Source organism: Anolis carolinensis, chromosome 1 (genome assembly GCF_035594765.1).
Source record: "Anolis carolinensis isolate JA03-04 chromosome 1, rAnoCar3.1.pri, whole genome shotgun sequence".
NCBI classification, from domain to species: Eukaryota; Metazoa; Chordata; class Lepidosauria; order Squamata; family Dactyloidae; genus Anolis; species Anolis carolinensis.
In genome coordinates, this window is record NC_085841.1 from 327,067,297 (window position 1) to 327,089,853 (window position 22,557).

At 39.2% G+C, this 22,557-nt stretch overlaps 1 long non-coding RNA gene across 2 annotated transcripts in view; it reads left to right on the top strand.

Annotated features, from left to right (window-relative positions):
* LOC134295510 (uncharacterized) overlaps nt 1–15,889 on the top strand; it is a 57,533-nt gene extending 41,644 nt beyond the window's left edge. For both annotated transcript variants that reach the window (XR_010002110.1, XR_010002111.1), the window contains exon 2: nt 15,357–15,889. This is a non-coding gene — a long non-coding RNA (uncharacterized LOC134295510). The remainder of the gene's footprint in view (nt 1–15,356) is intronic.
* Nucleotides 15,890–22,557: the final 6,668 nt, after the last annotated feature.

Genomic DNA, 22,557 nt, shown 5'->3' on the forward strand with positions numbered 1-22,557 from the left:
GGATTTTATATGGCAGTGTAGAAGGGGCCTTAGTTTGGCCATAGGCAATCTAAGTATATCACTTCTCAATGTAAACTTCAATACAACTTGTAAAGTTTTTTAGTTAAGTCATTTTCTTACTGCCTTGCTAAACCGAGTGTCAAATAAAACCAAGTTATTCAGGTCCCTTCCAGACAGGTCCTATATTCCAGGATCTGATCCCAGGTTTTCTGCTTTAAACTGGATTATATGAGTCCGCACTACCAGATAATCTGGGTTAAACAGAAAACCTGCGATCAGATCCTGGGATATAAGGCCTGTCTGGAAGGGCCCTCTTTTTCTTGCATACTTTGGTAAAGGAGACTGATTCTTAATTTACCCAACCTTAGTCTTTCCCAGAAAGGGGGCCAGCACTTTGGGCGTCTACCCTTATTACAACAGCTATCACACTAGATGTCACAGTTTACTATTCAAAATCCAAACATTTCAGTTCAGTTCAAATATATTCTCTTTTGGTTTTTATGCTTTTTGTAAATGAAATATATCAGGATAATTATTTCCAACAGAATACATGGCCTAAGAATGTTTCATTTTTTATTTTTATGATTCTATATTTTCCATTAAGGGTGTTCTTTGTTGGCTTACATATAAGTATTTCAGTCCATTACACATGATTCAAGCAAGCAAAGCACATTTCTGATTAGGAAGGTCTGGATTAGAATTTCTTTTCACCATTTAATAATTTATGTTTTCTGTGTAGGTGAGAAAATACTCTGATTTCATACTTTTTTCCTAGGGCCAGAGGGTAAATGAGGTAGAAGCTATAGTTATATAGTAAAGGCAGGGAATTGCATTAGGCCAAAGGGACTGATCTCACATTCATAGTGTCTAGAGGCTGTTTGAATTTGTGTGATTGCATGTGTTTTAAAGAAAAAACTCTTCTATTTTCAGTACCGTTCATCATTTGTCTTAAAAAAACATGGTGCAAACATACCTACAGGGCGTAATTACCATGCTATGGGTAAACATTCATACAAAACACACGTTCACACACCTGTCTGAAGACTTTCATGTGGCAAAGTGAGCACTTGGCTTGAAAAAGAAAAATGGAAGATTTAATTGATTAAGACACTGGGCGGATTTAGCCAAAGGCAAAATATAGTCAGTAAGGAAACAGGACCATGTGTGGAAACACAAGTCGCTGCAAAACAGATCATACCAAGAAATTTCCCCTAAGCTTTCTGGAGCAGAGGGTGAAGGTTTTTTTCTGGGACCCAAAAAGAGGACTTGAAATATGTTTCCTGCAAATGTGTCTTTGTATGATGTTGAGAGAGAAAGTGTGTGTGTGTGTGTGTGTGTGTGTGCGCGTGTGCGTGCTGGGGGCGGCTTCTGATTGAGTAAAACAAATGTACTCATAATTGTAAGCAAACAGAAAGAATACATGATTATTAGAAAATAATAATGCCGAGTTGCACAACAACAACAAAAATGGTCTCTCCCTCTCTCCAAGGATGCTAGCAACTTTGTGAAGAAAAATGAAACAGATTGGCCCTAATCTTACACCACTCTGACAAAACAACACTCCTGCCCATACAGCTCTGCAGCTGGGATAAGTGACAATTTTCTCTTAGTTCTCTAATGAGAACAGGTCAGTATAGTTGAAATCCAGACTTCTTTCAACTGTAGAACTTCAGCTAGATGCTTCCTTCGTGTCCCCTGCCTTTCTCTGTATGCAAGGTGCTCTGACATGGCCAAAGTCAATTATGCTGCATATTTGCTTGGGTAAAGGAAAGGTAAAGGTTTTCCTCTGACATTAAGTCTAGTTGTGTATGAATCTGGGGGTTGATGCTCATCTCCATTTCTAAGCCGAAGAGCCAGCATTGTCCATAGGCATCTCCAAGGTCATGTGGTCGGCGTGACTGCATGGACCGCCGTTACCTCCATTACCTTCCCACCAGAGTGGTACCTATTGATATACTCGCATTTACATGTTTCTGAACTGTTAGGTTGGCAGAAGCTAGAGCTGAAAGCAGGAGTTCACTCCACTCCCTGGATTCGAACTGCCAAGCTCTCGATCAGCAAAATCAGCAGCTCGGTGGTTTAATCCACTGTGCCACTGGGGGCCCTATTTGCTTGGGTGGCCACCTAAAAAACAGATTCATAAATGTAATGGAAGGTGAGATGGCACGGAGCACCAACTGGACTCCACTCAGAAATTGTTCCAAGGTAACTTTTTAAGTGGAGTCTTGTGTGGTTTCTGGCTGTATGATCATGTCCAGCAGCATTTTCTCCTAACATTTTGCCTATATCTGTGGTTGCTAGCCATACAGCCCGGAAACCACGCAACATTCTAGTGATTGGAGGGTTGTTGTATGTCTTTCGGGCTGTGTGGCCATGTTCTAGAAGTAGTCTCTCCTGATGTTTCACCCACATCTATGGCAGGCATCCTCAGAGGCTGTGAGGCATGGATAAACTAGGCAAGGAAAGAAAAAAAGATATATCTGTGGAGAGTCCAGTGTGTGGCAAGAGTCCTTTGTCACTGGAAAGCCAGCATTAATTCTAGTGATTCTGGCAGTGAAAACATTTGACAACACATTAACTCTTGAAGCATTTTAGAGATTTGAATCCAGTGCAGTTCATGAGCTCACTGTAATGGTAGAGCTAGCCCTGTTTTGATGCACAAGAACTGAAAACCTATGGCATTAAGATGTTAAGGAAAACCAAAAGAGAAATCTTTACATGTTTAGAACTCAGTCATCCATTGAACCTAAATGATGGAAGGTTTAGGAAAAGCTCAAAGGAAGGAATACATAATTTTAAAATACCTATCTTGTCCAAAATTCTGTTTACACTGTAGATTAGCAATGGCCTACAGAATATTCATAAGAAGGACACAAGGACAATAGTTCATGCTGGTGGCCAGATACAAATGCTAAGAGTCATTGTGTCAGGAAGCCCGATACAGCGATGTGAAGAGGCTGCCCAGGTCGTCCTGACATGAAGAGGGACCGTGCTGGAGCAAAGAAGGAGGATGTGAAAGAACTGGGGGAATGTTATAGAAACAAGAGTATCTGGCCATGTTTTTGAAATCAAAAGTGTAGACTGTGAGAATGCAAACTGGCAGGGGTGTGCAGGGATTAGTTTATAGATATATACCAGAGACAGAGACAGGATAATTAGAACTGACTTTCTTGAATGCTGGCAAGAAGAAAATAAAGACTTTGTTTCCAGTGATCTTCATTGTGAGCGTGTCTTAATCCCCAAAGCTTCGAGGTTCTGACACATTGCTTCATCTTGAGGGAGTAAATACCAAAATATTAATCCTTTTCTTTCATTTTGAAGTGTTATTCTTTTTGTTTAATTAAGCATGGTTTCCCCTTAGGTTTCCTGAATTTCTCACCATTTAGGTTTATTGGATGATCCTGGACTTCTAGAGATGAAAACAGCTTGTCTCAATTTTCTTTAACACCTTATACTGTTGGAAATAGCAACCTTCTAAAAGCCTCCACTAGTTATTTGTTATGTATATAATTCAGATTGCTTACTAATTGTATATGTGTATACTAGTATGCAGTTTTCCTTAACTCTTTGTTGTGGGAGGGACTGCAAACTGTGTGATGAGATCTGGGCTTGTTCAGGACTCAGACTCTATTTTTGAAACAGTATGCTTGGAGACTTCAGTAGAAACAGAATGCTGTACAGAATCCATTAGACCTTCGGTGTAGAAACAGTGGTTCTCAACCTGTGGGTCCTCAGGTGTTTTGTCCTACAGCTCCCAGAATTCCCAGCTAGTTTACCAACAGTTAGGATTTGTGGGAGTTAAAGGCCAAAACATCTGGGAACCCACAGGTTGAGAACCACTGCTTTAGACTTTAGACTGTTGATTATAAGAAAGATGCCCTGTGTTATCTACATAGAAAAACTACTTCACCAATATATTTGTAACTGGATTGATATGGAAAGTACCTGTATGTTAAATACATGAAGTTTGTGAGTAAACCAACTATGTTACTTTTAAAGAAGTCTACTCATTCTTGTCTCTTGAGAGTATGATTTAAAGGCAAATATATTTTAAGGCAGAGTAGATGTTTTTTGGGCAACTAAAAAACACTTCTGAAACTCTGCTATATATGTGCTATTTGTGTATTGGCATATCTTTATCCCTCACAGTTCGAAGAGATATCTTGGTATATCATTTTAACAGCTGAGAAACCTGATTGCCTTGCATAAATGTCATTTTCCCAAAAGGTTATGGCATAATTTTTCAGAAAGTTGTGACTTCTAACAAGGTCATGCCTTTCCAAAGATCATAAAATCTCCAAAAGATTATGGAGATTTCCATTTTCCAAAATATACAGCCTCTATGATGTCCCTACTTTATTACCTTGCACCCATGTAAACACTGTAATTTTTCCTCAGGAGTTGTTGTAGTCACTTGACCACTCTGTCCTCTCATGGTCACAACTCCTTCTGTAAAAATATGAATATTTATTAGAGAATTAAATGTGAGAAATATATGCAATTTCCACAATATATTCAGGATCACAGACTTTTAATTCAATTGAAGCTTACAGAATTTTGTGTGCACATACATTCCCTCAAGTTGCCTGTCACCTTATGGCGATTTCCTTAATGTCATGGGTGTTTCTTAGGCAAGGAATACTCAGAGGTAGTTTTGCCAGTTCATTGTTATGATATATAGCTTACAACACTTGTTATTTGTTGGCAGTCTCCCATGCAAATGCTAACCAGGGCTGGCTCTGCTAAGCTTCCAAGATCAGACAGGATCTGCTGCCTTCAGGATATTTAGGTCTTAAAAGAAGTTACTTCCAGATAAACGTATTTAGAATTCTTTAAAATCAATGAATTTAACATCTTGATCATCCCTGATCCCATGGAATATTTTGAAAACTAGAAACATTTCTGTACATTTATTTTAGATATTAGGATACTCCATGTTCTTTATATAGCAGAGAAATACAACATTTTAAGCTCTGGGGACCACATGGGAATTAGAGGCCATGTGCAGATGTGCACACAAAAAAACAACAATCTTCTTTCATTTCTCTCATCCTTTAACTTCTCTGCATCCCATGTCCCAGTGTGGAAAGATCAATATGAGAATCTCTGGGGAGGCTCTCCATTCTTTCCTCATAATTTTTAAGAAGTCATGTGGTGATGGATGTTCATCTGCTAAAAACAAAACTGGAGCCATCTCTTGATTTGTTCTTAGAGTAATGCTCAGAGGGTTAAACCAGGAAAGGCTTTAGTCATACACCTTATTGATCCTTTGAAAGAAGACATTTTGAAAAATTTAGCAGGAAACTTTTCCCTTCTTCAAAAATCATCTGTGGAGAGAGACAAGCCCTTAATGAATTTCAGACAGAAAAGAAGTTTTATTGAAGGTGAACTCAGCAGGAAAAAAATACTTAAGAAACCAATGCAAGCAATGTGTCATGCTTTTATACATCTAGCCCACAATTGTTAACATATGCAGCAGGCTTGTTTTACTGCAACTTGAATTGCGCATGAACGGATTGATTCATGAATACCCAGCGCAATAACTATGTGGCTTTTCTGTGAAGTGTACCAATAAAATGTGCAGAACAGAGGAGCATCTAAGTTCCAAACATCATTAAAAGTGTGAAAAGATCTGCAATATGCAAGCAGTCCAAAAACAGCAGTTGGAATAATTCTGTCCAAAGACAATGCCTACATTACCCATGTTTCTGTTGATCTATCTAATCTATCCATCCATCCCATTTTTATAATTAAAATAATACATTGGTTAGCACTTTTAAGCATTCCAAGTACTTCAAAAGTGTAATCATGTTGTAGCATTTATTATATTCATTCAATCTTTTAGATTAAGGGAAGCGGCAAGAAAACGCTTTCCCGAAACAACCTATTTAATTTGTGGCAGAGTTTTTTTCCTTCTGATTTGTGATCCTGACATTTAATCAACAGATTGTACCAGTTACAAGAGTCTTGGTGTGATAGTAGTGGTTCAGAGCATTAGAAGAAGGAAATTTCAGTCAATGTCACTGACTTGCTCTACCTCCTGCTTTTTTTTTTTTTTTGGTATGGCGTCAGCAGTCTGTTTACCAGCTGAAATCAAACTCCCATTGATTTCCCCAATAAATAACCTGTATCTCCTATATTTAACCAGGCTTTGAGGGATTGAACTGCAATAAGGTTGCCAGCTGAACTGTGGGATCATGTGCCTTTAATGATTGCGCAGAAAGGCATGGCTGACATGCTGAAATTCTTTTGCCCACCCAGCCATTAAAGTTACAAGAGCTCTGCCGCACATTTCAACAGGAAAGCCCAAGCTTCAATATGATTTGCTATGGATTCTTAAATTTGAAAATGCTATATTAGCAAATAGATAGTATGCACATAAAAATAACATCTAGCATGATAGGACTGCAGAGATCCATATTCAAATCCTAATCAGTCATGAAGTTCATTGAAGGATCTTGAGTCAGTCACTCCCTTTGAGCTTAAAATACCACTCAGGGTTATTGTGAAAATAGAGTTAGAGGTGACCCATACACATTGCATTGGAATTTTATTTATCATGTCAGAAGCAAACCGAGGGTACAGTTGTAATGTATTTAAAAACACAAACAAAGTTTTAAAATTTGGCATTATACTAAATGTCCTTTGACTAGTACCTGGACACTTGGAGTGCCTCTGGTGTTGCTATAAGAATGTCCTCCATTGTGCATTTGACAGGGCTCAGTAATAGGTGGTCTGTGGTTTGCTCTTCCCCACACTCGCATGTCGTGGACTCCACTTTGTCGCCCAATTTCTTAAGGTTGGCTCTGCATCTTGTGGTGCCAGAGTGCAGGCTGTTCAGCACCTCCCAAGTCAGCCAATCTTCTTTGTGCCCAGGAGGGAGTCTCTCAGTCGATATCAGACATGGCTTGAGGTTCTGGGTTTTAGTCTGCCACATTTGGACTCTCACTTGCTGAGGTGTTCCTACGAGTATCTCTGTAGATCTTAGAAAACCAGAAGTGACTTTCAGCATTGCATTGGAATGACTGAACCCATTTCATTTGATAGTGAAAGTAGTGCTAGGGTACATCTATACTGTAGAAGTAATGCAGATTAACACCACTTTAGATCCCATGGCTAAATACCATGGAATCATGGGAATTTTGCTACTTCCATTTATAAAAATGAACCAGTTGTCAAGTTTTATATTTATTATTAAAATGCTCAAATTAGCAGCTTCTGGAATAGAAGTATGTTTGTACTAGTAAACAAGCCCTGAGAAAGCCATAATTCACATTTTGTATAAGTCATGTTATGATGTACTATGGCTTCATGCTCCTTATACAAATTGTAGTCTGTTTGTATGTACTGTAGCTGTCTCAAAGAAAGCTGAGCTTAGATTAATGCTTGTGAATTGATAGCTAACCCAATGCTTTTCCCTGGAATCAACTCACGCAAACACAATATTATGTACTTTTTCATGGAAAAAAATTCATTCCAGTCTACCAAACTGAAAGAGTATGATTTTGTATATACCAGAGGAGTGATACACAAGGGAATGATAAAGGCATAAAAATATTAGTGATTTAGTGCTGATTGTTCTGTCTGAGCCAGAAAACCCACTATTTTATGGATATGAGTTCAGCTGTGTTCTCAGCATACCAAGCAGAAAGGAAAGGTGGGTGGAGGTGGGGGTGCAAGTAGGGTTTAGCAGCTTATAAAAGCAACCAGTGGTAAGGAAAAAAACAGCACATTTTTGACAAGCTTCAAATGTATTTTGCACCTCTGGTTTTGAAATCTACAGCCCAATTACCTGTTTACTTGGTGGTGATGAATAATGCTCCAGATCATTATTTGCTTGTTAGTTGAAAGAACCAACAAGAACGGCAGCCCAAAGGTAGCCATGCATCTAATCACTGCCAGATGACAGGGCACACGCTAATGGTGAAACCAGGCTTTATAGTTCCAAGGCACTAGGCAAAATTCAACCATCATCCAAGTCCAATTAGATTTTTGTTACAGTCTGTGCCAGACCCAAATGCTTCCTCTGTGAGTTCACACTGAGTTTCATTGCATTTTTAATAATAATGTACTCACCAGTACAGTTGGGAATCTCTCACTTTGGTTGAAAGCAGCAATATTAGAAAAGCAACTAAATATACCCATAGGCAGTGGTGACCTGCGTTGATAGGCAGAGTTTGGAAGCAACACATAAAAAGTAATCATGTAACTTCTAATGTGTTATCTGTGAGGTGACAACAGTATAATGATGCTATTTTTAAAAACAACACTACATTGATACATTTTAGCTTAACAAGGTACATTCCTTTGTAACTCCTAAAACATTGCTTTTCTAGAATTGTTTGGGTGGATTTGAGGCCATTTTTGTAATTTTGAAATACTGTAGTAATTTACATATGAACTAATTTGAAATGTGGTTCTGGGGAAGAGTTATATGGATACTGTGGGCTTCTAAAAAGACAAATAAATGACTCCTAGAGCATTTTTTTTATTAAACTGCTAAGCTGCAGAATTTGTTGATCAGAAGGTTGGCGGTTTGAATCTATGGGGTGAGGTGGGCTTTCATAGTTAGCCCCAGCTTCTGCCAACCTAGCAGTTCGAAAACATGCAAATGTGAGTAGATCAATAGGTGCTGCTTCAGTGGGAAGGTAACGGTGCTCCATTAAGTCATGCTGGCCATATGACCTAGGAAGCATCTACAGACAACGCTGGCTCTTCAGCTTAGTAATGGAGATGAGCACCACCTCCCAGAGTCGGACTCGAATAGACTTAATGTCAAGGGGAAACTTTTACCTTTAGAGCAAATCAAACTTGAACTCCCCCTAGAGGTCAAAATCATTAAAATTGGGCTGTCATACTTTGGACACAGAATGATAAAATATGACTAACCACAAAAGACAATGATACTTGATAAAGTAGAAGGCAATAGGAAAAGAGGACAATCACCTTGCAGATGGATAGACTCAACCAAAGAAGTCATAACCATGAGTCTAAATGAGGCTAAACAAACTGAATACCCAGACAAAAAAATATGCTCAAAAACACTCATAAGGCAGATCAGGATTTAGCATGTACTGGATGGGGTTACCTTTAGATCCATAGCTTGGTCATACTTCTGGACAGAGCTGAGCCTGGATGTCCATGTTTCAGCAGCAGCCAGGAGTGAAATTGCAGTTAAACCTAGTGTGCCTTGAGATTTAGCTGTTCATTGCATTCTGCATTGATGATTACTCTACAATGGGGCTGCCCAAAACTGTTTGGAAACTAAGCAAGTCCAAAATGCTGCAGCCAGGCTGCTGACTGGGACTGGTTATAGGGTGCATGCTGCTGCTGGCCTATAAAGCCCTACATGGCTTGGTTCCACAACATCTGAAAGACTCTAACTCCCTTTGTGAGCCTGTGCAAATTCTAAGATATTCTGGAGAGGGCTTTGATCCCACTACCATCATAGGCAGCCACTGGGAGAGAGCCTCCCCAGTGGTTGCTCCCAGCCTGTAACAGTCCATTCCGTGGGAGGTCTGTTCTGCTCTCTTTCCGCCAGCAGGCTTTTGATTATTAATTGTGTGACAAAAAGATTTTGAAAGTGTTGTGCTGTGGGGTTTTTTATCTTGATCTTTCTCTTGTATGCTTCTGGCAAGCTTTCAGGTTTGCTTCTCATTGCTTTTGAATGTAAACACCAGTTTGTTTGCCTACATATACATTCATCTAGAATCTTAAGAAAAGGTGTTAATGTAAAACACTAAGAAGGAGGAAAGGGATGGCTTTATAAAAGCCACACTGACCAGCTAATCAGTACTCTACAAAACCAGTTTCTTCTGGAAATAAAAAGAATTAATTGCTTCTGAAAGATTTTGCAAAAAAAAAGATAAGCCCTTTCAAAACAAAGTAAATGCTGATAGTAAGCTCAACACTTACATGATATACATCTCCATGTAGCCCTTATGCATTGGGATATATATTGCACCATCAGCTTCCTCCATCCTGGTGCCCTCAAGACGCCAGCTAGTTATGCTGGCTAATGATGACAAGACGTGTAATGTAATACATCCAGAGGATGCCTAATTATGGAAATATGTATTACACAATAACATTGTTGCATGGGCATCTTATTTTATGGGTTTTTTAAAAAGATTCTTTTCATATTGCAAAAGATCATAACCTTGCTATTGTTTTAGTTTTTGAAAGGGCACTCTTCCATAGCCTTGTGAAAACAATTTCATTACTTTGTTTAACTTTATTGCACTGTAATGTATTTATATACAATGATGCCTCCATCACAAGACATTGCTTGGATGCAGTGATCTTTATGCCAGTAGAATTAGCATCCAAGTAAATGTATAAAACTTTTAATTTGTCATGGTTGTTTCCATAGGATCAGCTCATAGTCGCTTTTTAAAACATCCTATTGCATATTTTACCACCAAACATGAAACCTTTCTTCTTTTAACCATACCAGTCTCTGTGGTCTGGAAATCATTTGTTTGCAATTTGCTTCCTTTTTCTGTGGCTATGAACACATAAAGGCTAATATTTTCATAAAGGAAGTCAAGTATCAAGGATCATGCTAACTGGCAACCAGCTAATGAGTCTTTACCAGATTTTAAGATGTCACCAGGAAAAAGTCAGCTTTACTGCAGTTCAGATTCCAAATTAACATTCTCATGAAACAAGAATTATTATTTTCAAGCTGTTAGACATACAGCATGGTGTTGCTGTTTGGGCAAGGGACTATGACTCTGGAGACCAGGGTACAAATCTCTGCTCAGCCATGGAATCCTGCTGGATAACCTTGGGAAAGTCACACTCTCTCAGCCTCGGGGAAGACAAAGGCAAACTGAATTTGAACAAATCTTGCCAAGAAAACCTGCCACAGGGTCATTTTAGGTACTCAAAATCTGCCTTCAGAAACTACATGGAAAAAATGGATGGTTTTTATGCACATGAGACTTGGAGTCCGATTTCTGCCCTTTTAGCTTTTTACTACAGTTAGTGTAATAAATGAGTATTAACAAATCCCACCCTAGATGGCAGCCAATATTTATATCGCAATTTGTTGTTTCTCAGGCCTCTTCTACACAGCTGTATAAAATCCACACTATCTGCTTTGAACTGGATTATATGGTAGTGTAGACTCAGATAATCCAGTTCAAAGCAGATGATGTGGATTATCTGCCTTGATATTCTGGAATATATGGCAGTCTAGAAGGGCCCTAAGTCACACCTTCGGCAGAGCTTAAAGTTATATCAGGTATAGCTTTTCAAGTTTTTTAACACAACGATTCTGAGGACTAGACTCTACATTGCTTCACTCAATGAATTGACTTTTAGAAATGGATGAATGGAGACCTCTGTAAAACCCGAGCACTACACACAATGGGAACATAGATAATGAGATGATGATAATGAATGTATGTCCTGTTTTTCCACAAATATGAATTACAACATTTGAAGGAAATGTGGATCAAAATACATGCAAATACATCAGTATAAGCATGTAAGAATTATTTTTAAATTGTTTAGAATTAAAACCATAAAAAACTGCATATAAGATAAAAACAAACATGACAGTACACCCATCACAGTTGAATCTGAAATACCTGTTAAGACAGAAAAGATTTCCTTTGGCCATGGAAGCAAAGCAAAGGAGGAGTCATCCCACAATCCACAGGGAAGCAATTCTAGAGTCTAGAAGCAACCATTCAGGAGGTTCTCATCTGACATCTCCTGAACAGTACTTGAACTGAGATAAGACCCACTACTGAAGATCCTAAAGCCAAGCAGTCTCATATAGGAAGGCACAGCCCTTCCTATGGAGCCCTAAACTATATGCTGGAAATACATAAATCAATGTTTTATGCCTGAGTTTATTTGGGTCTTTACGGAGAAGGCAAACAAAAAAAGTATAATCAATTGCCTAAAACTATTGCTGGTTCCAACTAAAGAAGATCTACTGAATCAGTTAGAAGTTAAGTCAACAGTTCTGTGCATTTCTAATGATTCAATGGATCCTTTCTAGTGGGTATGAACAGATTTAGAACAGGCATGGAAGTAATCCAGCCTTCCAGATATGGTTCCATGACAACTAATATTCCTCATGATCAGCTGGGGAGGATGAGAGTTGTAGTCAAACAACATCTAGAGAGCTTAATGACTCCCACTTTTAATATTTGTCAGGGTGGGAGCTTTGTCAGGACCATGGAGCAAGGAGATGGTAAGAAAATGGTCTCAGAAATATGATGTGGCTGTGCCTTACTCTTAGACTTGGTGATATCAAAAGAGCAAGGTTTAAATAGGAGTGGTTAATCTTAGTCATAACATCAGTACCACCATGTTTTATTTTAATAAACATATTTAATAATTCAAATACTCAATGTCAAATAACACCTATTAGAGAAAGAAAGACATTCTCACCTAATTCACCAGATGAAGCTCCTATGGATCCAAACTATTAAAAGTCCTTGCAGTCAGTACCTAAAGGCTTATTAAAAGGAACAGAAAGTTTTTACTAGTTGATGGAAGGACAGCGAGGAAAAAGACATCTAGCCTCTTTACAGAGGGAGCTATAGTGTTACTTTTGTACTGCAATCTCCTTAACGCCTGAGACAGAATAGCCAGTGGGTCTGTCCTTTCATATACCAGGCAGCATGGCTCTACTAACTGGGATATTGTGACATTTGGAGCTGGAAAAAGTAACTCTCCCAAGGTCTGATAATGCCACAGCCAAATTTTTTTTTTCTGTCATTCTCTTTTCTGGATGAAAAATATGGAATTATATCTATCTCCTTTAAGCTTTCAGCCCATTGGGGCTAGTAAGTTAAGTTTGATCCCCCCTCCACCATTTCCAAAACCTACCAATGGGAGACAGGGGAGGAACTCTCAGCCCCCAGTGTAGTCCAAAAAGTGATGAAAGCCCTTTAAGGCTGCATATACAGTATTTGACGCATGCTGTTGTGTTACTGCCTGTGTTCAACCAAAAGAGGGCGCCACAGCCCACTGATCTCTTATTTTAGGAAGCCTAGGAAAGGAGAGCCTTCAGAAACATTTTAGGGCAGTGGTTCTCAACCTGTGGGTCTCCAGGTGTTTTGGCCTACAATTTCAAGAAATCCCAGCCAATTTACCAGCTATTAGAATTTCTGGGAGTTGAAGGACAAAACATGTGGGGACCCATAGGTTGAGAACCACTGTTTTAGATGAATTTGTGTATAAAGATTTTAGAATCAAGCATCCAGACCAGAAAATATGGCAGCTCAACTTAAAAAGAGGGGTGGACCATGGGGGAAATTCCCTACAAAAGAAAAGGAAGCATTTTTCTTTTTTAACAGGATTTTAACATTCATGAGACTGCAATTCTATCTTATGCAAGGTGTGATACATGAATGTGCCAATCAGATGTATTTTGCTGTGAGTTTTTATTGTGAACAGATAAATTGGAGCAATGCACATGTCAAAGGGTTTTTTTTGCCAAGTGCCCACCAAATCCAACTGAACCTCAACCAAAAATTGACCCGTGTCTTTATATGCACTTCCAAAATAAAAACCTTGAACTATTTTGCCTTGTGGGGACAAATCAAATTATTATTTCAGGATAAGAGTTTGTCAGAAGAATCTCAGAGGCCCCCCAATCTTTTTTAAGTCAGTGTAATGCCCATTTCCCAAAAGGCAAACAATGTGTTAAAGATAACTTGTCCAGTGCCCAAAGTAAAAGGGAAAACTGCGTGGAAATCCGTGCGTAGACACCCTTTTGTACCTACAAGGCCTTACTTTGTTTTTATTTTTCTCCAACAGTCATTTCAAAATGGTTGAAAAATGCTTCCCAACCATCTTTTCTCTTTAACCCCCTTCATGCATTTGTACAACTTTAGGCAATAAGTGTTTCCCATCTCCTTCTACCCTGTACTTTTCCCGTTTGCAAGAATGTGCAGATCTTCTGGATCTGTGAGATCCAGATACATGATTTCCAGTGATACAGATCATTGTACCCCAAATTAATAAATGGTGTCATCATAAACACAGACATGCTGAAGTGTACATGTTCACATAACTGTCATTTATAATATGGGTCATGACCGCCTGCATTTTTTCGTATCTGCAGTGGGCCCTGGAATCAAACAACCATGGATACAGCAGATCCACTGTATCTAAGCAACTAGACAATGTGACCAGAGGATTTCCAGATGTATTTGTGAGCATATACAAGACTCATCCATTCTTCCCCTCTCTCTGGCCCTGTCTACACTGCCATATAATGCTGTTCAATGCAGTTAAACTGCATTTTATGAGTCTATACTAACCATATAATGAGGTTTCAGACTGCATTATATAGCAATATAGATGGGGCATAAGTAACATGGAATCAACCAAATAAGGTGTTAAAGGCAATAACCAACAGTTCATACCATGACCAGAAACTAATTAACAGTCAGTAGAAGTGGTTGTAATATTGATGTAATATGATGATGCCTAGATGTACCAGTGACCAATCTGGCTAACATGTTTTGAATTCCTTCAAATTTCCAAACTTGATACAGAGCTAGTCCAATGTATAGCGCATTGCAGAAGTCCACTGTTGAGATTACTAGCATGTGCAGTACCATCTTTAGATCCTCCAATCCTAGGAAGCTGATAGTAAGTACTTGTTAAAATTTGAAATAGATACAAATCAGAACACGCAGGGAGCTTGACAGCAACAGAAGTATCTCTCCATTCACTATGCCCCATGGAAATGGAAAGATAAAACATGCAATCAGATCTTTGAAAGAAACACACTGGCCTTAATCCTACAGATAGTCACAACCACAGCAGATCCATTAAAAACATTTTAAACATTGAGTCTACACATATATACATCACATTAATTTAATTTATCTACTCTAGTTGGGATTACCCATAAAATTCAGGACAGCATAAGTAACAGCACTATTTGTAAAGCATTGTTTTTTGGACAAGGGAACACAATGTGGTGGTGGTGGTGGTTGTTTTAAAGATAATGACTGGCAATGTTCCCACTTTATTCACATCATAAGTAATGTTTATTTACTAATCCTAAAATATTATGGGGGCTTGTTTTGGAGGGTTTTTCAAATTTTTACTCTCATCTAGTTGAATAAGACATTTTTATTTCCCACAGACACATGTGGTTGCAAATTCAAGCAGAATCAGATCTACAAAATAGGCATTTTATGACATTCCTCCAGAATTGGAAACAATTTCACCAAGCTCCAAGCATTGTCCAAAATAATATTTTGTTTTTTTGTAGTTAGGGTGCTTTTTATCTGAGAAAATGTAATGTACTGTAATCTCTTGATACAAATATATATATATATATATATACACAAATGATTTTGTTTTCTTGTCAGGAACAACTTGAGAAACTGCAGATCACTTCTGGTGTGAGAGAATTGGCCATCTGAAAGGACGTTGCCTATGGGACACCAGGATTTTTGAGGTTTTACCATCCTTGTGGGAGGCTTCTCTCATACCTCCGCATGGGAAGCTGGAACTGACAGAGGGAGCTTATCCATGTTCTGCCAAGGTTCAAACCAGCAACCTTCAGGTCAGCAACACAACCTTCAAGTCAACAGTCCTGCCGGTGACTTGTCAGCAAGTGATGATGCTGAGAAGCAGAAGCAACATATTATTTTTGTGGGTAGATTATCTTTTGAATTGGAGTATTTTAAAATTCAGTGAATTCATGATTTACAAGACATGTAAGTTTTAAAAAATACTCTAAATCAAGGCTGAGTTAGTCACATTAAAAGTGACTTGAGTAAAGTAATATGCAAAAAGGAAAAAAGACAGAAAGAATAAATGTGTCTGAGTGTTTTTAAAAGATTCAATTTCTGTGCTTAATGTACCCAAACCAAAATCAGAATAAACCCATAAAGCCCAAGATCCTGCAAAGTTATGTTTCAGTTGGTTATATTGTAGAATGAATGCAGTTTGATACCACTTTAGCTGCTATTGCTCAATGCTATGGAATCATGTGAGTTTTTGTTTTACAAGGGCTTTCCCCTTTTCTGCCAAAGGCAGCTGGTTCCTCACCAAACTGCAGTTCTTATGATTGAGCTGTGGTAGTTAAAGTGGTGTCAAACTATATTCATTCTACAACGCAGATGCACTCTAGTGTGCAAAAGTGTTTCATATGGAACTGTGATGTGGTGCCCTTTCCCACAATTGCAGGACTTATTCTGCAACTATTCAATTGGCTATGGAAACATAGTTGAATGGTTCTTCAGCCCCTTCCATTTTTCACTTGCCTTCAATACCCATTGGGGATGGCTATTGCAGGAACACAGTGAATCTTGTAGGTGGTGATGATAGAGTAGGTGGGCTTGATCATTGCAGAAAGTCGGGAATGCCAATCTCTGCAAAACCATATATATAAAAGCGTAAGGTGGAATTATGCTTGCATTCCTCACAGCATGGCTTCTTAAACATTTCCATTCATGACCCTTTTCAGACCAAGAATATAGGTATATAAAGTAGGTGTAAAAATCCAACATTTACTGATAATAAATCAGCATCTGCAAGGCTTGCTAAACAGGCTGATTTTCATTTTTATGAGGTGCAACTGAAGCATCTCCTGCAGAGTCCATTGTAAACACTGTACAGCAGAATCATGTAAATGTTCAAAACAGCCACTAGGCGATGTTCAGAAAACTTTTACTGTTGCCAAATTTTTCAGAACACCAATATTAAGCTACAATTTAAGAAGCAGTGACTTACAGGATGCCAGCTCAGACAAAACCAGTGGTTGGAGTTTTATTGGCACACCAATCTAGCAATTGTCCTTTTTTAAAAATCACAGGCAGACTCTGCAGCCCTATTTCACCAGTGCCTTCCTTCCTCCCCTGCTACTACTGGTATACTGGCCCAGAAGGATACTGGCAGCATCCCAGGGAAGATTAATATATTTGAGGCTTGTACCAGCTCTTTAAGGGCTGGGCTTGTGAACCATTAGCCTGGTATTGGACTGGAGACTTAGTTCCCTTTTGTGACAGGGGTTTGGTCAACAGGAAAGTTACAACACAGAAGAAATGATGCAACCCAATAAAGCTGCAAACCAATGACATCCAGAACTTCCAGGGTAAGGGGCTCCCTCCCTAGAGGCACCCAGATAGCTTCCACCTTGCTGAGTGTCTATCAGTGTACAATTTATTTATTTATTTATCATGTCAGGCAAGTAGCAAAGACGTTGCTCAGCGGACGCTCAGATGTGTCACGATCCTGCGGGAAGGCTTCTCTCATATCTCCCATATATATAATAATTAAATCCCCAAATATGTTGACAAGGGAAAGCTTTTCTAGGCTTTTAAAGCATTTTAGTGTCAAGGGGATGGATGTTGCATTTAAGGTCAAACATTGAAAGTGACTTAGCTGAGAGCCTTCATGTTGACTTCTGCTATTGGTTTTATTTCCAGGAGATTTTTTTTTTACTTTTCAAACAAGAAGAGAGTGAAGAGAGAAGATCTCCCTTTCAGAACTTTTCACCTCACCCACAGTACTTGTGATCCATGACATTTTACCAGGCCTCAGGAAAATTCCACTTTTTATAAAGCCATCCATTGACAACAGTGGGAGTCTAACTGCTGCATCAAATAACTTTGGAAAGTTGGGTTTTTGACAGCTTCCAGAATTTTTCAGCTTCTGGTTGGGGAGGGTGGTTCTGGGAGGAGAAATCTGAAAGATAATTCTCCCAAACTCTTTCTGAACCATCCTTCTTTCTGACGTGGGTTCTATGTAACAATAGGGAAGGGGCTTTGGCCCACCCAAGTTTTGATTCACACCCCCCCCCCACCACCACCACACAGGGCTGAATGATGTCATTTGAGGGTCACCCAGGAAGAAATGCAGTTGTTAGAGTAAAAATGAAGTTGTATTTGAAGAACACTTGATAATCATGAAAGTGTTCAATTTTTGGGGAGAAAATGAGACTCTTTGGGGGTTTGATGCTACATGATTAAAAGACTTTTATGTTTAAATGCCCACTATGTAGTATTTTGCTTAGACTGTCCACTCTGTGCATGGGCAGAGTCATTGATTGTGACTGAGTCAGAAATTATTCATGTCTTTATCAAGTTTATATTCCACTACTCCCCAAAACTGGAAAACCAAGTCAGTTTCCAATAACATTGGGAAAATGCTTTTTTCAAAAAAACAAACAAAAACAATACTAGCAAAAATGCATACTTCAAAATATGCTTTTAAACACTTCATTAACAGAAGGAGAAAGCATCCAATTTAAAACAAACCACTTTATCCAGCAACTTGTCAGATGCTGAACATTTGCCAGAATAAAGAGAGAGAGAGAAACACATGAAAATACATAAAAAGTTAACATCTTCATTTTTTCTGCCACCAGAATAGCCAAATATTTACTAGGAAAATATGTTTACAAAATAGAATTCACATTTCTAGTAATAACTCATTTGCTCCTGGTAAATATTCTAATGCTTAGGAAGAAGTGAATCGCATACAATTGATGATTGTACATGTTCCGGTTTATGATGATGGGGTGGGGCTGCACCAGTTGTGTTCAAACCACTGTGATCATATTTTCTAATAGTTCGAGCGTTGGGGATTAGGGTTCAAGTATTCGTTCAGTCATGGACACCCTGGCTGGAAAGTCACACTCTTTCGGCCCCAGAGGAAGGCAAGGGCAAAACCTTGCTGAACAAATCTTGCCAAGAAAATAGGCTCGTCTTAGGGTCACCATAAGTCAGAAAACGCTTGAAGACATACAACAACAAACCAAGATCTTTTATTATTATTTTCTTAAACAACTGATTTAGATTCGCAGCTGACAATGGAAGCTCAAATCGCTGCTGCCAGCAAACAGGCCTTTTTCCACCTACGACAAGCGAGGCAACTGGCACCCTATCTATCTGATGAGGCGCTGGCAACAGTCATCCATGCCACGGTCACATCTAGGCTGGACTATTGCAACGCCCTGTATGTTAGCCTTCCGATGTCCACGACCCGAAAGCTCCGTATTGTTCAGAATGCGGCAGCCAGGCTACTCACAAGAACACCCATGAAATGCTACATAACACCAGTGCTGCAGCATCTGCATTGGCTTCCAACTGATTACCATGGTCTATATAAGATGCTAGTTCTGACCTTTAAAACTCTTTACGGCCAGGGCCCATCGTACCTTAGGGACCGTCTCTCCTTCTCCCATCATCGGAGGTCGCAACAACCATCCCAACGAGACTTACTTTATGTACCGGGTCCTAGAGAAGTGCACTTGGAAAGGACCAGACGCAGAGCTTTTTCTATTTCTGCCCCTGCCTTATGGAATGCCTTGCCACCCTACATGAGAGCCATGCATGAGTTATGGCCTTTTACCCTAGCACTCAAGACCTGGCTCTTTACTAGAGCTTTTAATCTATGTTAATTTTATTAATATTTGTATGTATGTATTTTTATCCTTTACAATTTTATCTTGTAAATCGCCTAGAGCATCGTGGATGGAGGGCGATTAATAAGTAATTAAATGATGATGATGATGATGATGATGACGACGACGACGATATCTCTCTGAAACATCTAATTATGAAAACATTCATTTGTAAGTTCTTCACACAAGGCTACTTTGGGCATTTAGTGGTCTCTCTTTCCTATGGAGCATCTATACTGTAGAATTAATGCAGCTGGAATCGTGGGAACTGTAGTCTTTCAAGGTCTTTTGCCTTCTCCGCTAAAGAGCTCTGGTACCTCATCAAACTGCCAGGATTCCATAGCAATGAGCCATGGCAATTGAAGTGATGTCAAACTACATTAATTCTACAGTGTAGATGGAGCCTTAGAATACAATTGGTTATTGCCGAACTTGTGTATTACCGTTCATGACAAGCCCTGAGCCGGAGAGGGCATAAAGGTTTTATCTGTGGGGATGTTCTCTGTTCATGACTATCATCCGGCAAATCATTCCAGAATGCCACCAGGGCAACCTTTAACAAAACTGAAATGGAATATTCCCTTGAAAAGAATTGGGTTGGAGCAGCTGTATTGAAACATTGACCAGGGATGGCCTTTCAGTTTCATTCTCAATAAGACTCTATCCAGGCGCTTTTAAAAGACACATACACAAACAGGCAGAACCACCCCAGGTAAAACCAGGTGGGTTTTCTTTTGCCATTTAGAAAAGGTTAGTTTCCCTCTCTCTCTCTCTTTCTCTCTCTCTCTCTCTTCACCTTGATCTGGTTGGGAGGCCTTTGTCACTTGATGAAAGATGCTTTGTGTAGCCTGGGGCCATCTGGTGGAAACAAATGCTTCATTTAATTGGGCAGGTAGTGCATGACAGGCGCTGTCTTCAGCCAATAAGCCTCCTGACCCATTGACGTCGCGCCCTTTGAGTGGGGCACCAAGCCAAGCGAAGCCAGTGTCCTCTCCCAGCCCCAGACTGTTCCTAGGAAATATGAATGACTCATCCATCAAGCCCCTGCTTTTGGGACTGAACTTGAAACTTGCTGAGATTTGCGGATGTGCAGTGAACCACGGCCTGAACTTTGGTAGCTAGGCCAGAACCCTGAAACCTGATGAATGACTTTTGTCATAACATATATACAGATGCATATATAAACCCGTAGGTCTCTAAAGGCTTAGGTGGGAGAGCCAAAAACACTTAGCCTGGTAACCCAAGCCTAGCAGGCCTTAATGGCCCACAAAAACAGGGTGCTTGTCTTTGAGGCCAAGCTGTGGGCCACTTGAAGTCCCATGTGTTTTGATTAAAATGAAGCATGAACTGAGATAGTATAGGTCTGGCTTTCGGACACATAACCTTTTGGAAAGGCATGACTTTTTAGACATCATAGCCTTTTGGAAAACCAGAATCTCCAAAACCTTTTTGAAAGTGTTACCTTTTGGGAATTAATTGGCATTCATTACCATTTGGAAAATCATAACCTTTTGTAAAGTATGAACTTTCTGAGAAGAGCCAGAAACTCGTTTTAGTAAAATCTTCTCTTTAGTGGTACATACCACATGTACTTATGCAAGGCAATTAGGTTTCTCAACTGATAGACTGATATACCTAGATAGCTCTTTGAACTGTTAGGAACAAAGATATACCAATGCACAGAAACAGCAGAGTTTCAGAAGTGTTCATTTCAGTGCCCAAAAACACATACTCTCCCTTAAAACATCTTGCTTTAAATCATGCTTTCAAGAAACAAAAAGTTGTCTTCATTAAAAAGAACATAGTTGGTTTATTTACAAACTTCATGGATTCAGCATACAGATACATTATTTATCAATCTAGTTATAGATTTAAAGTAGTTTCTCTGTGCATATAACACAGGACATCTTTCTTAGAATCAACAGTCCAAAGTCTAAAGCATCTCTCTGAGTCTAATGAAGTCTGTACAGTCTGAGAGTCTAATGGCGTCTGTTCTCTAAAATGAAGTCTCAGCTTTAAATAGCTCCAGATCTGGTCACATGGTCTGCAATCCCTCCCACAACATAGAGTTATGGAAAACCAATACCAATACACACATATACAATATAGTAAGCTATCTGAATTATATACATTACAAATAACTAATATAGGAGGCTTGTAGAAGGTTGTTTTTTCCAACACTGGCTAGGATTTGAAAAACCAAGCATGCCATGAAACCAACTGGTGACCTTGGACCTGTCCCTGTCACTACCTCCCAAAGATATTCTTAGAATAAAATAGGGAGAGCTGCATAGGCTGATTTGAATTCAGTGGGAGAGAGGAGGAAGGGTAGGAGGAGGAAGGGAACAGTCAGTTCCCACTGAGGTCTCAAGTAGTAAACCTTCATCTGGTTTCTATGCAGTGCTGTGAATTAAAAGTAGAAATTTGCATGAAGGAATCCTCTTCCATCTTATTTATTTATTTATCATATACATTGTTGGATATGTTATATGTCTTCAAGTAAACTCTGACTAATGGTGACCCTGTCACTGGATGTTCTTAGCAAGACTTCTTCAGAGGAGGTTCACCACTGCCTTCCACTGAATCTTCCAGAGCGTGACTTGCTAAGGGCATCCAGTGGGCCCTGTTCAACACTCACACCACTACTCTACATCAACAATAGGACATACAGGCTATCAGCTTGGCATGTGAGGAGAAGGATAGGTTAAAGCTCTGTTTCCTTTACTTCTAATTTTCTATTCATATGTCATTTTTCCGTGGAGGAGTATTGCACCCTGTGTCCAAATGCTCAATATGTTTCAATTGATCATACCCTAAAATGGTTCACCTCCGTGAGAACTCTGCCTATAAGGTAAACAGGGATCTGGGATGTTCTAGGTACAAGTTTGAACTCACTAGGTGGCCTAGACAAGCCTCTGCTAGTTCTTATTCTTCAGGAGTTCCTTTATTAATGGTCAGATTAATGGCTCTGTACACTGAGTGCTATTAATATAAACAATTAAGGGAGCCTAGGATTAGGTAGGCATGCCAAAGACTCAAAACTCTTTGTTTAAAAAAGCAGGAGGGAATGATTATTATATTGAGAACATTGCTGTTCTTATAAAGCAAACTGAAAGCTAGGGGTGGAAAATACTTTGCTGTTCTGTTAATCTTCAGAG